The sequence below is a fragment of the Halichoerus grypus genome, chromosome 4 (assembly GCF_964656455.1).
Source record: "Halichoerus grypus chromosome 4, mHalGry1.hap1.1, whole genome shotgun sequence".
Classification (NCBI taxonomy): Eukaryota; Metazoa; Chordata; class Mammalia; order Carnivora; family Phocidae; genus Halichoerus; species Halichoerus grypus.
The window spans coordinates 56,260,179-56,272,058 of record NC_135715.1 but is presented as its reverse complement, the minus strand read 5'-3'; positions in this window follow the sequence as shown (position 1 = coordinate 56,272,058).

Genomic DNA, 11,880 nt, shown 5'->3' with positions numbered 1-11,880 from the left:
TATACATTTAAAAAATTTTTAATTCCAGTGTAGTTAACAGTGTTGTATTATTTTCAGGTGTGCAATATAGTGATTCAGCATTTCCATCTGTTACTCAGTGCTCATCAAGATAAGTGTACTCATGATCCCCCTCACCTAGTTCAAAGATTATACATTTTAAACATTCAAGAAGACTGCATATTGTACAGCAATTAAAGAAGCCATCAGGTTCTTAAAGTTATGAAATTAGTACTATTTAAATGTGAATCAGATTGTACTAAAATTTTTAAAATCAGTCCTATTGAAATATCAGTAGTCAAGATTGAGCCCTATAGTAAGCTACACACAAAATGGTTCCAGTCTTAACAGTTTTGTGTCCTCTAATACGGAATATTGTTTAATTCACAAATTTTGTGCATGTTGTTGGTAACTCCTTTGTAAAAAAAAGCAGTTGTGTACTTCTAAGATCACCATATTAGTTGCAGATTTAATTAGAGAAGCAGAACTAGCAGGAAATAATACATATTAAGATTTATTTTTATTTATTTTTTTAATAAGGAATTGGCTTATGTGAATGTGGGGGCTGGCTAAGCAAGTCTAAAGTCCATAGGGCAGGGGCACCTGGGTGGCTCAGTCGGTTAAGTGTGCCTTCGGCTCAGGTCATGATCCCAAGGTCCTGGGATCGAGTCCTGCGTCAGGCTCCCTGCTCAGCGGAGAGCCTGCTTCTCCCTCTCTTCTGTGCCTGCCTCTCTGCCTACTTGTGCTCTCTATCTCTCTGTCAAATAAATAAAATCTTAAAAAAAATAATAAAATCCATAGGGCAGGCCAACAGGAAGTTTCATGAGCAGGATGGGACCCCACAGGCATGGGCTGAGGCTGTTGCCCACAGGTGGGATTTCCTGTCTGGAGCAAGCTTCAGCCTTGTTTTTAAGACCTGATTGGGTGAGGCCCACCATATTATCCAGGATAATCTTCCTTATTTAAAGTCAGTTGATTAGGGACTTTAATTATATCCGCAAAATCCCTTAATAGCAATACCTAGATTAGCGTTTGAATAACCGGGAGCTGTACCCTGCCAAGCTAGCACAACATTATAAGAAAAGTGTTGCTTTGCCCTTTTGCAGGGTAAATGCAAAAACATTTAAATACTCAGTAAATGATTGCCAACATATAGCCAATGATAACACTAATAAAGACAAAGGCTTCAATTACAACACAGAACTGACTGTCAAGGATATATAGGAAGCCAGTAAATTGAAGCTTGCTCTTAGATGCTGCAAAGACTGGCCTGGGAGGGATGAATTCTTAATATATGCTTAAATGTAGGATGTTTTCCCCACCAGAAATCATTCTCAAAGTTACAAGGGACTCCCATCTTGATGATTTCATAGTAAAAAAATAACCCCCAAATGACCTCCTACTACTAGTTCTGTGTGCTTCTAAATGGCACCAGACAGAATCAGGTATAAAAGGAGGCGAAGGAGTGGACACATTGCCTGGGTTACAGATGTAAAACCCTCTTTATGATCCCTTTAAGAATACAATACACGATGAAGGGCATTGTATTCTTTCAGGGTGAAAAGGCAAGCCATGTAGTGGGTGGAATGGCTTGCAATACACTATCTGATGACGAATTTGTATCTAGAATATCTAAAAAGCTCCCACAAATTCATTTTAAGAAAAGATGTAAACCAACAGGAAAACGGACCAAAAAAATTGAATAGGTAGTTCACGAAATAGGATGTAAGTATGCTTAATAAACCCATGAGAAATGTGCTTAACTTCCTAAGACCAGGAACATGCACATAAAAACTACAATAAAATGCCCCTGCACACTCACCTGAAAGACTGAAGTTCGGACAGCAGAAATGCCGGGTGTTGGTGAGGCTGTACGGTGACCCGCTAGCGGGAGTGTGACCGGAGGGTCTGCGGAGATGGCGCATGACCCTACCCGCCAGTCCCACTGGGCTGCCCCCAACCATAGCAGGTGCATACAAAACCTGTCTGGGAATGTCCTTAGCAGCACTACTCATAACAGCCAAGGTCTGGAAACAACCCGAATGTCCATCTACATAGAATGGGTAAAATTGGCGTATATTCAGACAGTGGAATATTCTACATTGATGAAAATGAGCGCGCTACTAGATGCGGCCACATGGAGGGGCCGCAAATGTAATATTGATAAAGGAATCCAGACAAAAAATTATGTCCCGTGTAAATCATTTTGTACCATCTCATGTAAGGTTCCAAGCCAGGCAAAATTCATCCGTGGTGTTAGAAGTCGGGATGGGGTTGCCATAGCAGGGGAGGGGTGGGGCCCTTGGAGAGGTGATGGGAAGGTGGCACGAGAGGGAGCTAGTGAGGCTCTCTTATTACTTTATCTGGGTGCTTGCTTCCTGAGTGTGTTCACCCTGAAAATGCACCAGCCCATACATTTAAGATTTATATACTTTCTCATATACGGTTGCACTTCAGTGAGGTCTACATTAAAAAAGAATTCAGTAGTCCTTCTGTGAAGATCATAAATCTACTTCATGAAGAAGAAAAACTCCCAATGTTACACAAAGGACCCTCATTTGGGGGGGATAAAATTTCCACATGACTTCTAGCTTCAAGTAATGTTGTATCTCACTTAGAAACCACTTAGAATTGAAGGTGATGTGTGACGCTTCAAGCAAGTGGACCATGATGTCTGATTTTGGAGATGCAAGTGAAGAGTTTGAATAAAACTGTTTCATGGGGGCACCTGGGTGGCTCAGTCGTTAAGCATCTGCCTTCGGCTCAGGTCGTGGTCCCGGGGTCCTGGGATCGAGCCCCGCATTGGGCTCCCTGCTCCGTGGGAAGCCTGCTTCTCCCTCTCTCACTCCCCCTGTTTGTGTTCCCTCTCTCGCTGTCTCTCTCTCTGTCAAATTTAAAAAAAAAAAAAAAACTGTTTCATGAAATCTTACGGTGGAAAAATTCTAAGCTGACGTCTTAAAAATATTTTTAATATATATGCGTAGTAAGCTGTGACAAGTAGACATGCGTTTTATATTGAAGAGCTCATAGACCTATTCCCAAATTAGCCAAGCAACCTTTTTGTATATTCTCATCGGAAGAACGCAGATCTCCATTGAACACGTTGGACAAACACAGGATACAACAGAGATTACATCGGTGTGTGTAACTTCGGAAACCAAAATCACTTTTTATTAAAACAAAAACAAAAAGGTGTGTGTGTGGTTTTTTTTAAGCTTTCATTTTAGTTTAGTTTTGGGTTGCATTTCGTTTGGGTTTGGGTGAAGAAAGGACCCACTGCCTGGGGCGCCTGCTGGTGAGGGTGGCAGCAACGGCAGGTGCCAAGGGATTGGCAGACGTGGGGGAGCAAATGGAGCCGCAGAATCAGCCACAGGAGCACCAGTGACCGGAGGGCCGAAGCAGCGGCCGTGTGCAAGACGGCGGACAAAGGATTCGAACCAAGAGCAGCATCTCAAAATTAGTAATTTTCCTATCAGCTTAAAAATATCTAACACAAACGTACAAAAGGAAAATGATCCCATTCAGAGCAGCAACAAAAACCCAAGGTACCTAGAAATACCCCGAACAAGAGTGGTATGAGGTCTTTAGTAAGGTAAACCTTTAACAAATGGAGAGCAACGTATTCATGGAAGAAAAGACTCAATATTGTAAAGGTATTGATACATTCCAGATTAATCTATAGAGGTAATGCAATCTCAATCCAAATCTCAATACTTTTAATGGAACTTGACAAGCTCGTTATAAAACTTCTATGGAAGAACACGCCAAGACAGTTTTGGAAAAGAACACATTGCTCTACCAGGTGTTGAAACACACTGGAAAGCTGTGATAATCAAAACAGGCTTGGACTCCGTAGAGTTCGGTGGATTAAAGAAATCCTGCAGCAGACCTATCCAGGGATTTAGTCTATGCGATTGGTGGTGTCTCAAGTCTCCGAGGAGTGCACACTTCTATATGTGGTGCTGCAAAATTATTTTTCAGCAGCTTCACAGAGAAAGATGTACAAAAGTAGCCCCGGGAAGGGCATGCCTTGCAACATTGCTTGTGGTTGAGAAAATATGAAAACACCCTAAAACATTTACGAGTGAAAATAAGCTGCTGAACAATGAACTTTAATTCAATACTGTTAACATTTTTTAAACCAACGCAATATGTATACTTCCTATAGATACAAATATTTCCTAGGAAAAGGTGCGAATGAAAATAATGGCCATTACTTCTGCGAAGGAGAAGAGCTTCAGAATTGAGGATGATAGGCAAAGGACTTTATTTTTGAAGAGTGACATCATTTTTACAAATGGAAGTTATGCGTATATGTGTTGAGTTGTAAAACATTAATTTTCAACCCTCATGTTTAATAAATGCTGGAAGCCAGAAAGAACAGTGCGGACACCCCGCTGTGTCAAGGCCCAGAAACACACCTTCATGCCTTTTCCTTTCTTTATACTCGTGGGAATTTAAGTTCTGATTCAAAAATACTTTTTAAAAAATAGAATTATCATAACTTGCTCCGTGAAATAGTGAGACTCCCAGAAGAAGAGAATCGGATGTGATTCCCACATGCATAAGGTACCTTGGGCCTGATTGCTCATCTGCAAATGGAGCAGACAAGAGCCCCGCACCATCTAACTCACGGGGCTGTAACGCGGAACAAAACAAGCTGGCCTTCGACATCACCACCGTCCCGTCCAGGTGTTGGTGACCAGGGTCACCAGTGCCACTGGACTCCACAGTGAGGTGTGCTTGCTGCGAAGGTACACAAGACCATTCGTTGGAGTGTGAAAGATCTTCTGTCTGTGTATTTTTAGCTCATCCCCCTCCTGTTAAAATGTATATTTTTGTGCATGCCTTATAATATCCGTAACTTACTCCTGTGGCGATACATACAATGGTATGTAAATAGTCATACATTGTGGATGCATGTGGCATGTGGGAGCCCTCTCCCCCTAAAATTCTCCTACCACAACTTTTTGAGTAAAAGAAAAGACTCGTGAGGGCCAGCACACTGAGTATCAGCTGTGCATTCAATGTGTACCCTGTACCGAGGCTGCTCGGCTATAGAAATAAAATCATTTCCTCCAGGAGAACATAGTTTGTAAACTTCTTCACTTCTTTTAGTGGCCCCAGCCAGTCCAGGACAAAATGTCCTTTTGGTCTTCAGAGAGGAAGTAAGAGGAATCTAAACCCTTGTAGTATTTGGCCTGAGACCAGGACTCCAATCCAAGAGCATCGGATTTCCGATTTCATTCACGTCTCTCTGGCACCAGGTGTCAGCCTTCTGTCACTGGTGATGTTTAATGAGTAGTTCACTTCCTGGTGACAGTACGTAAAGAAGAGAATCCTAGTGCCCTTTTTGGATGACAATGGTATATACTCAACCAGTCAAATATATTAACGTTTTCATCTCATTGGGTTTATTAGACAAATTCAAATACTATTAAAAATGGGGCATGGAGGTAGGACCTAGAAAAGGCAAGAGACTTTGAATTTATTAAGATGATATTTCTGGCATTCTGGTGTGTATGTGTGAATGTCTGAGTGTGTCTGAGTGTGTGTGCGCTGTGTGTGTGTGTGTGTGTGTGTGTGTGTGTGGTTAAACCACCGCATTTAGAGTCGTGATTTTCCGCACAGGCTGCTCGGGTGGTGGACTGATGGCATACTGCCTTTTTGTTCACTGCTGGTTAAGTAGGATTATTCTTCTCAGAAGACTGAAACCTACTGCTTTAGGGGCTCTTGCAAAATCATTTCAGTAAAAATACTGCCACCCAGTGTTTTGATCAGGACAATCACAATAGGCCACACACTAAAAAGTAAAGTTTTCTAGAGTAAATAGCAAATAAGTAATTTTCTTAGTTATATACAAATAAGGCCTGACAGACTATAGAACATTCCGGCCTTCATCATAGACTGATCCAGCCCGCACTTGCTGCATAGTGCACAGACCTATCCCAGCTGCTGAGATTATCATTTTGATTCTAAAATATGAATTTTATAATCCTGCTAATATTCCAGCCTTATTCAGTTGTTCTCTGCTGAGGGGTTTCATGATTCGGTCCCTCCCACAGCCTTTCTGCTGCAGCCATTTCCCATGCACCCCCCACGAACTTACCTCCAGGAGAGTTCAAAGCAACCTTATAGAGCAGTTCCCTCATGGGGGGCGTGGGGGACCGCGTCTGGAGAAGCCCGTGTTGTCTGCACCCCAGAAAGGAGCACAGTTCATTCCTGGGGTAGCCCCCTTCTCTCTGCCCTGCCACCCCACAGGCCAGAGTTCAGAGGCCAGACCCCTGCCTCAGAAACTCCAGAGAGCACACATCAGGCTTTCCAAATAGTCCCTGTGTGCCCATCTACTGAGGCCTGAGGTAGACCACCCCCCGCTTCCCCTGGCAGGGCAAGGCTGAGGAAATGCACAGCACCCCGCATCTCTCTCTGAAAACCTTTGGCCTCCTCAACTCTTCTTAACCCCTTCACAGAGGGCGTTGGACCGAGCTGGGTTTCACATCCCCCTTTGCAGGTGGCCTAACACCTCCCTTTCGAAGGTGACCGTACGGAGTGCCCACTATTTGGGGACCTCCATCAGAACTGGGATAGAGAGAGTCCCACGACGACTTCCTGTTGCACTCATGAGCAAAAGAGGGATGATAATAATGGGACCTACTTCTAGGGTCATCGTGAAGATCAAAGAAAATAACCCAAGTAAAGGCTTCAACTATTTACTCCTATTTTTATGATTGTAGGTACTTGGTCCAGGACGTTCAGTAAGGGTTGATAGCATTGAAGAGCGCGCGCTCTGAGCCAGACTGCGGGGGATCTGAATCCAAACTATACTGCCGCTTAGGACTCCGGGACCTTGAACGAGTCACCTCCCTGCAAAGTGGAGGTTGTGGTAGGTGCCGCCTCCCAGGGGTGCGGGGAGACGTACAACACAGGCCTTGACCAGTGCCGGTCGGGTAGTGACTACTCAGTAGGCCTCAGCCGTGGTATTTCGTTTTCTTCATCACACGTGGGTCTATGATTACTCTTATTATTAAGATTTCTATAAGAGAACAGATGAATTATTGAGTGTCTTTTTATGCCTTTTTCCCCACTGAAATGATTTTGTCCAATATGAGGAGTTGTATTTAGAAATGAACATTCGAATATAGCAGACCAAATTCTTTTTCAGGAATACCAAGGAGGAAGAGATCATCTGGAGGGTGTGGGGATAGCTTCACCGAAAAGGTTGCACTTTACAAAGTCAAGAATAAGTGAGAGGACATTCCAAGCAGCAAATGTAGCACGGGGGACAGAGACATCAGAGACCCCAGCACAGCCCAGGAGAGGGGAGACTGGAGTGGCTGCACCAGAGGGCGTTAGCAGCAAACAGGTAACAGATTGGAGAGGCATGCATGGCATTGAAATCTACTGCATAAATAATAGTGACATACGGAGGGTGTTTCCAGCAGGGACGAGACATAAGATTTGAGTTTTATAAATATGACCGCAGTAGCAGCGGGGAGAGGGTAAAGAGCAGGGAGACGGGGAGACCAGAGGGACCACTGACTACTCATCCCTGGGAGAGCCGTGGCAGGCTGACACTAAGGTGGCAGGGATGAAGAGGAGATGCTGGCGCTGAGATCCTCCCTTTCGAAGGAAAGCTCTACGTGGCTTAGTGACCAGCTAACAGGGACAGGGACACATTGGTGATGATCCTACAATGCCTGGCTCGGGAGGCTGGGGAGGCGGTGAAACCACTGAATCAGGAAATGCATGAGAAGAAGACAGGATCTGGGAAGGTAGACAGGGAATTAAATTTTAAATACCTTGAGACTGAAGGATCTATAGGACTGCCAAGTGGAGACACCCAGAGCTACATCATGCTAGATCTCAGATGGGAAGTGGGATCTAGAATTGCAGAGATTTGTAGATTCATAAGTCACTACTGCTCGTGAGCACGCCCAGAGATCTTTTAGGAGGGTGCTCCTCCTAAAAGAAAAGAAAGAGAAGACTATGAAGAAAATGAAAAAAGAACAGTTAGAGAGATACAAATGTCACCAGAAGAAAACTCTTGGGTTTCAAGAAGCGAGTGTTCAACCATCCCATATGCTTCCCTATACGGGAAGATCAAATAGAACAAGGACTGGAAAGAGGCCATTGGGATGGGACCCATGACTTTCTTATGAGTGTCTTCAATAGAGTGATAAGGGTAGAAAGGAAAATGAACAGAAAGCAAAGGCATTTGTTCAACAAATATTTATCAAGCACCTATTCTATGTCCGCCACTATTCGGGGCCTTGAGGATACCATGGTAAACAAAACATAGACCCCGCACAAAAGATCGAGCCACTGGTCGGGCTCTGTGTTCAGCAGGGAGTCTGCTTGGGATTCTCTTCCTCTGCCCCTTCCCCACTTATACGCGCTCTCTTGCTCTCTCTCTCTTTAAAGAAAAAAAAAAAAAAGAGTACTCTTTCGAGAAAGAGAGAGAGAGAGCACACACACGTACACATGAGGGGGGAGGGGTAGCGATGGGAGAGGGGCAGAGAGAGAATCTTAAGCAGGCTCCATGCTCAGCATGCAGCAGATGCAGGGCTCGCTCTCCGGACCCTGAGATCACGACCTGAGCCAAAATCAAGAGTGGACACAACTGACTGTGCCATCCGGATGCCCCTTGAATATTCTTTAAAGAACGTTCACTAAGGACTTGGGAAGACAAGAGACTAGACAGTATTTTGAGGGGAAAGGTGAGGTCTGCCTCTATGGGACCTTCCTTAGGCAGCAGACCTGTCTCTCCCTCCATCCCCATCCCCAGCTTTAATGACTCTAGCAGGTATTTATGTGGAGATCACATTCCAAGAGGTCAAGGGCTTTCTTTTACTTCCTAAAGAAAAGCGATAGTTGTTGAGGAGTATCCTGGCCCAGCACTTTGGCATTTCTCATCGCAGTGGAAAGCGGGCAGCCTGCCGGTCCCTGCTTCTCCTCCCCCATGTCCCACCCCCACCCCACCCCACGTGACCTTGTAAAACACCGAGTCTGCCCCCGCTGCCCTCTATAAATCCTCAGCAGCTTTGTTCTTCCTGAGTGTTGCTGAACCGATTGACCTTCAAGTCTGGCATCCAAAAAGCACAGAGAATGGTCAGATGGATTTTCAGTGGTTAACTGCATCCCATTCCTTTGGCCTCATCGCCTCTTTGACCTTGTCAGAAAAGGCCTCTTTACTGTCCTCCTGAAGATGTTTGTGCTGCATTCTCCATGACACTTAAGGCAACAATCCTCAGCTCCAGACCTGTTTGCCAGGACAGTGTCTTCTGACCACAAATAGGTACACTTCTTAAGATCGTCTGGCTGGGCACAGCCGTCTTAGCCCTGGGTGTGGGCTGACACAGATTTCCAGTCCTGCTGGTGGAAGATTCTACTTACCTTTTGAGATGGTCCTTCTCAAGTGCCTTTACCAAGTGGAACGCCCAGCCATTAGAAGGCAGAATGAAGAAGCCTGGGCTCATATCTTCACTTTCTAGGATCACTTTTACCGCATCTCTACAGAGACAGAGGTATTTTTACTTATCCTGCTTGAAATGTGTTGCGCCTCTTGAATCTGAGCATTCAAATGCTTTATCACTTTTGGAAAGATCTCAATTACCATCTCTTTACATATGGCCACTCTCTTCTTAATATCACACTAAGATGATAAAGATTTGAATAGGGGCGCCTGGGTGGCTCAGTCGGCTAAGCATCTGCCTTCTGCTCAGATCATGATCCCAGGACCCACATCGGGCCCCTTGCTCAGCAGGAAGCCTGCTTCTCCCTCTGCCTGCCCCTCCCCCTACTTGTGAGCATTCTTTCTCTCTCTGGCATACAAATAAATAAAATATTTTTAAATTTTTTTTTTTTTTAAGATTTTATTTATTTATTTGACAGAGACACAGTGAGAGAGGGAACACAAGCAGGGGGAGTGGGAGAGGGAGAAGCAGGCTTCCCGCTGAGCAGGGAGCCCGATGCGGGGCTCGATCCCAGGACCCTGGGATCATGACCTGAGCCGAAGGCAGACACTTAATGACTGAGCCACCCAGGCGCCCCATAAATAAAATATTTTTAAAAAATTAAAAAATACAGACTTGAATAGCTTTCTGCCAGCTCCAATCGAGTCTTGTCACCAAATTTAAGTTGCAAAAAAACTTTCAGGCTGCAAGTCTCAGAGCTTCTTTTGTAATTTTGCATAGGATGCTCATGCATGCTCGGTGTCATCCCAGGGTATCTGTGGGGTCTGCTTCAGTAAGGAACTGTTTTTTCTTCTCCTTGGTGTCCTGGAGTGTGACCAGCCTGAGACACTGTAAGTATTCTTCATCTTGGGGTTTCCCAGGCCACATTTGCAATGGAAATTCAAAGCATAAATCTGTGGAAGATGAGACCTGTAGTGACAGAAGCTAGTATTTCCCACTTCCTCTCACCCCAGGATCGCTACTCTCCTTGCCGTCTCTCTTTGTAGACAGGCTAACTTCTTTTTTCTCTATCCTTTCAATGAAGATGCAGCCCTTTACGGATGCTGGTTTTGTGCAGAGATTTCAGATCCAACTCAGGACTCACCTTGACCGGGTCCGTGTGTTTGTGGCCATCACAGAGTGCCCATTAGTTAATACACCATCTCTTGGTCAAGAGGATGGACTGGAGCTCCCAGCACGGTCTTGGCTTCGCTTTCATTTTAATATTCTGGTCTCTAGCTCCCTCTTTGTTTAGAGATCCTGGGGATTTCCTTATTTTCTTATATAACCAAAGCATTTAAATGGGCATACATTTATTTTTCTAAGCGTTTCTAGGCATGATGTTAAGGGAGGTTTTAGGGGGATGTAAATACCTCCTGGGAATTTGGCTGGGAGGATTCTGAGGTATGAGATGTTCTATACCATCTCCCAGAGCTTCCTCCAGGACTGAACTTCAGTCTTTCACTGTGGGGCTGGCTTGAAAATGTATCTCCCGAGATGCCTGGGTGGTTCAGTGGGTTAAGTGGCTGCCTTGGCTCAGGTCATGACCCCAGGGTTCTGGGATGAAGTCCTGAGTCACACTCCTTGCTCAGAGGGGAGTCTGCTTCTCCCTCTGCTTATTTCTGCCTGCCACTCTCCCTGCTTATGCTGTCTCTGACAAATAAATTTAAAAAGTCTTAAAAAAAAAAAAAGAAAATGTACCTCCTGTTGGCCCCTTTCCCTTTCCAGCCCGACCTCCCAATCCCCCCGCAGACTCCCTGCCCACCAAAGACCTAATGGCCCTTAATCTTATTTCAGGGTCTGTCCGCTTCCTTTAGGTATTGCCCACCTAAGACCACATGATTCTAGGAACCACATGTTTTTAAGGGGGGCTTCTAAAATATCATTAGTGCCTCTTCAGGGTACCCCATTTTTTCTTTCAGCAAACAGTATTATCCCGGGGAAAATGCATATACTCCAGTATTAACAAGGGAAAAACCTATGTAAAGTTGTACTGTGTAAAAATACATAGGAATGTCTCAAGGAAAATATTTGAAAAGTTTAAAAGTTCCCTATAAGATGGGATTACCGGTGATCTTCCCCAACTTCTTCATACTGTCCAAAGTTTCTATGATAAACATGTATCACTTTGATAAACAGATAAAAATTCCAAAATTAAAAAAAAAAACCCTATAGTAATGTTTTATCAAATTGGGAGAGAGAAATGGCAAGGAAACTGGAGGCTTCTTCCTCGACCTCATTTCAATGTGAGGAAGAGCTTCCTCTCCCCTGGGCCTGTTTTTTAAACCTCTTTTCCTGGCCTTGATCTGTCTTAGTTAGCATTTAAACTGGTCCCAGTAAGGCTCAGCTTATCAAGTTTTATCCCACAAATGCTTTCTTTTGTATCTCTAAATCCTAAGAATTGCCCAAGACCTTTAAAAAAAAACACAAA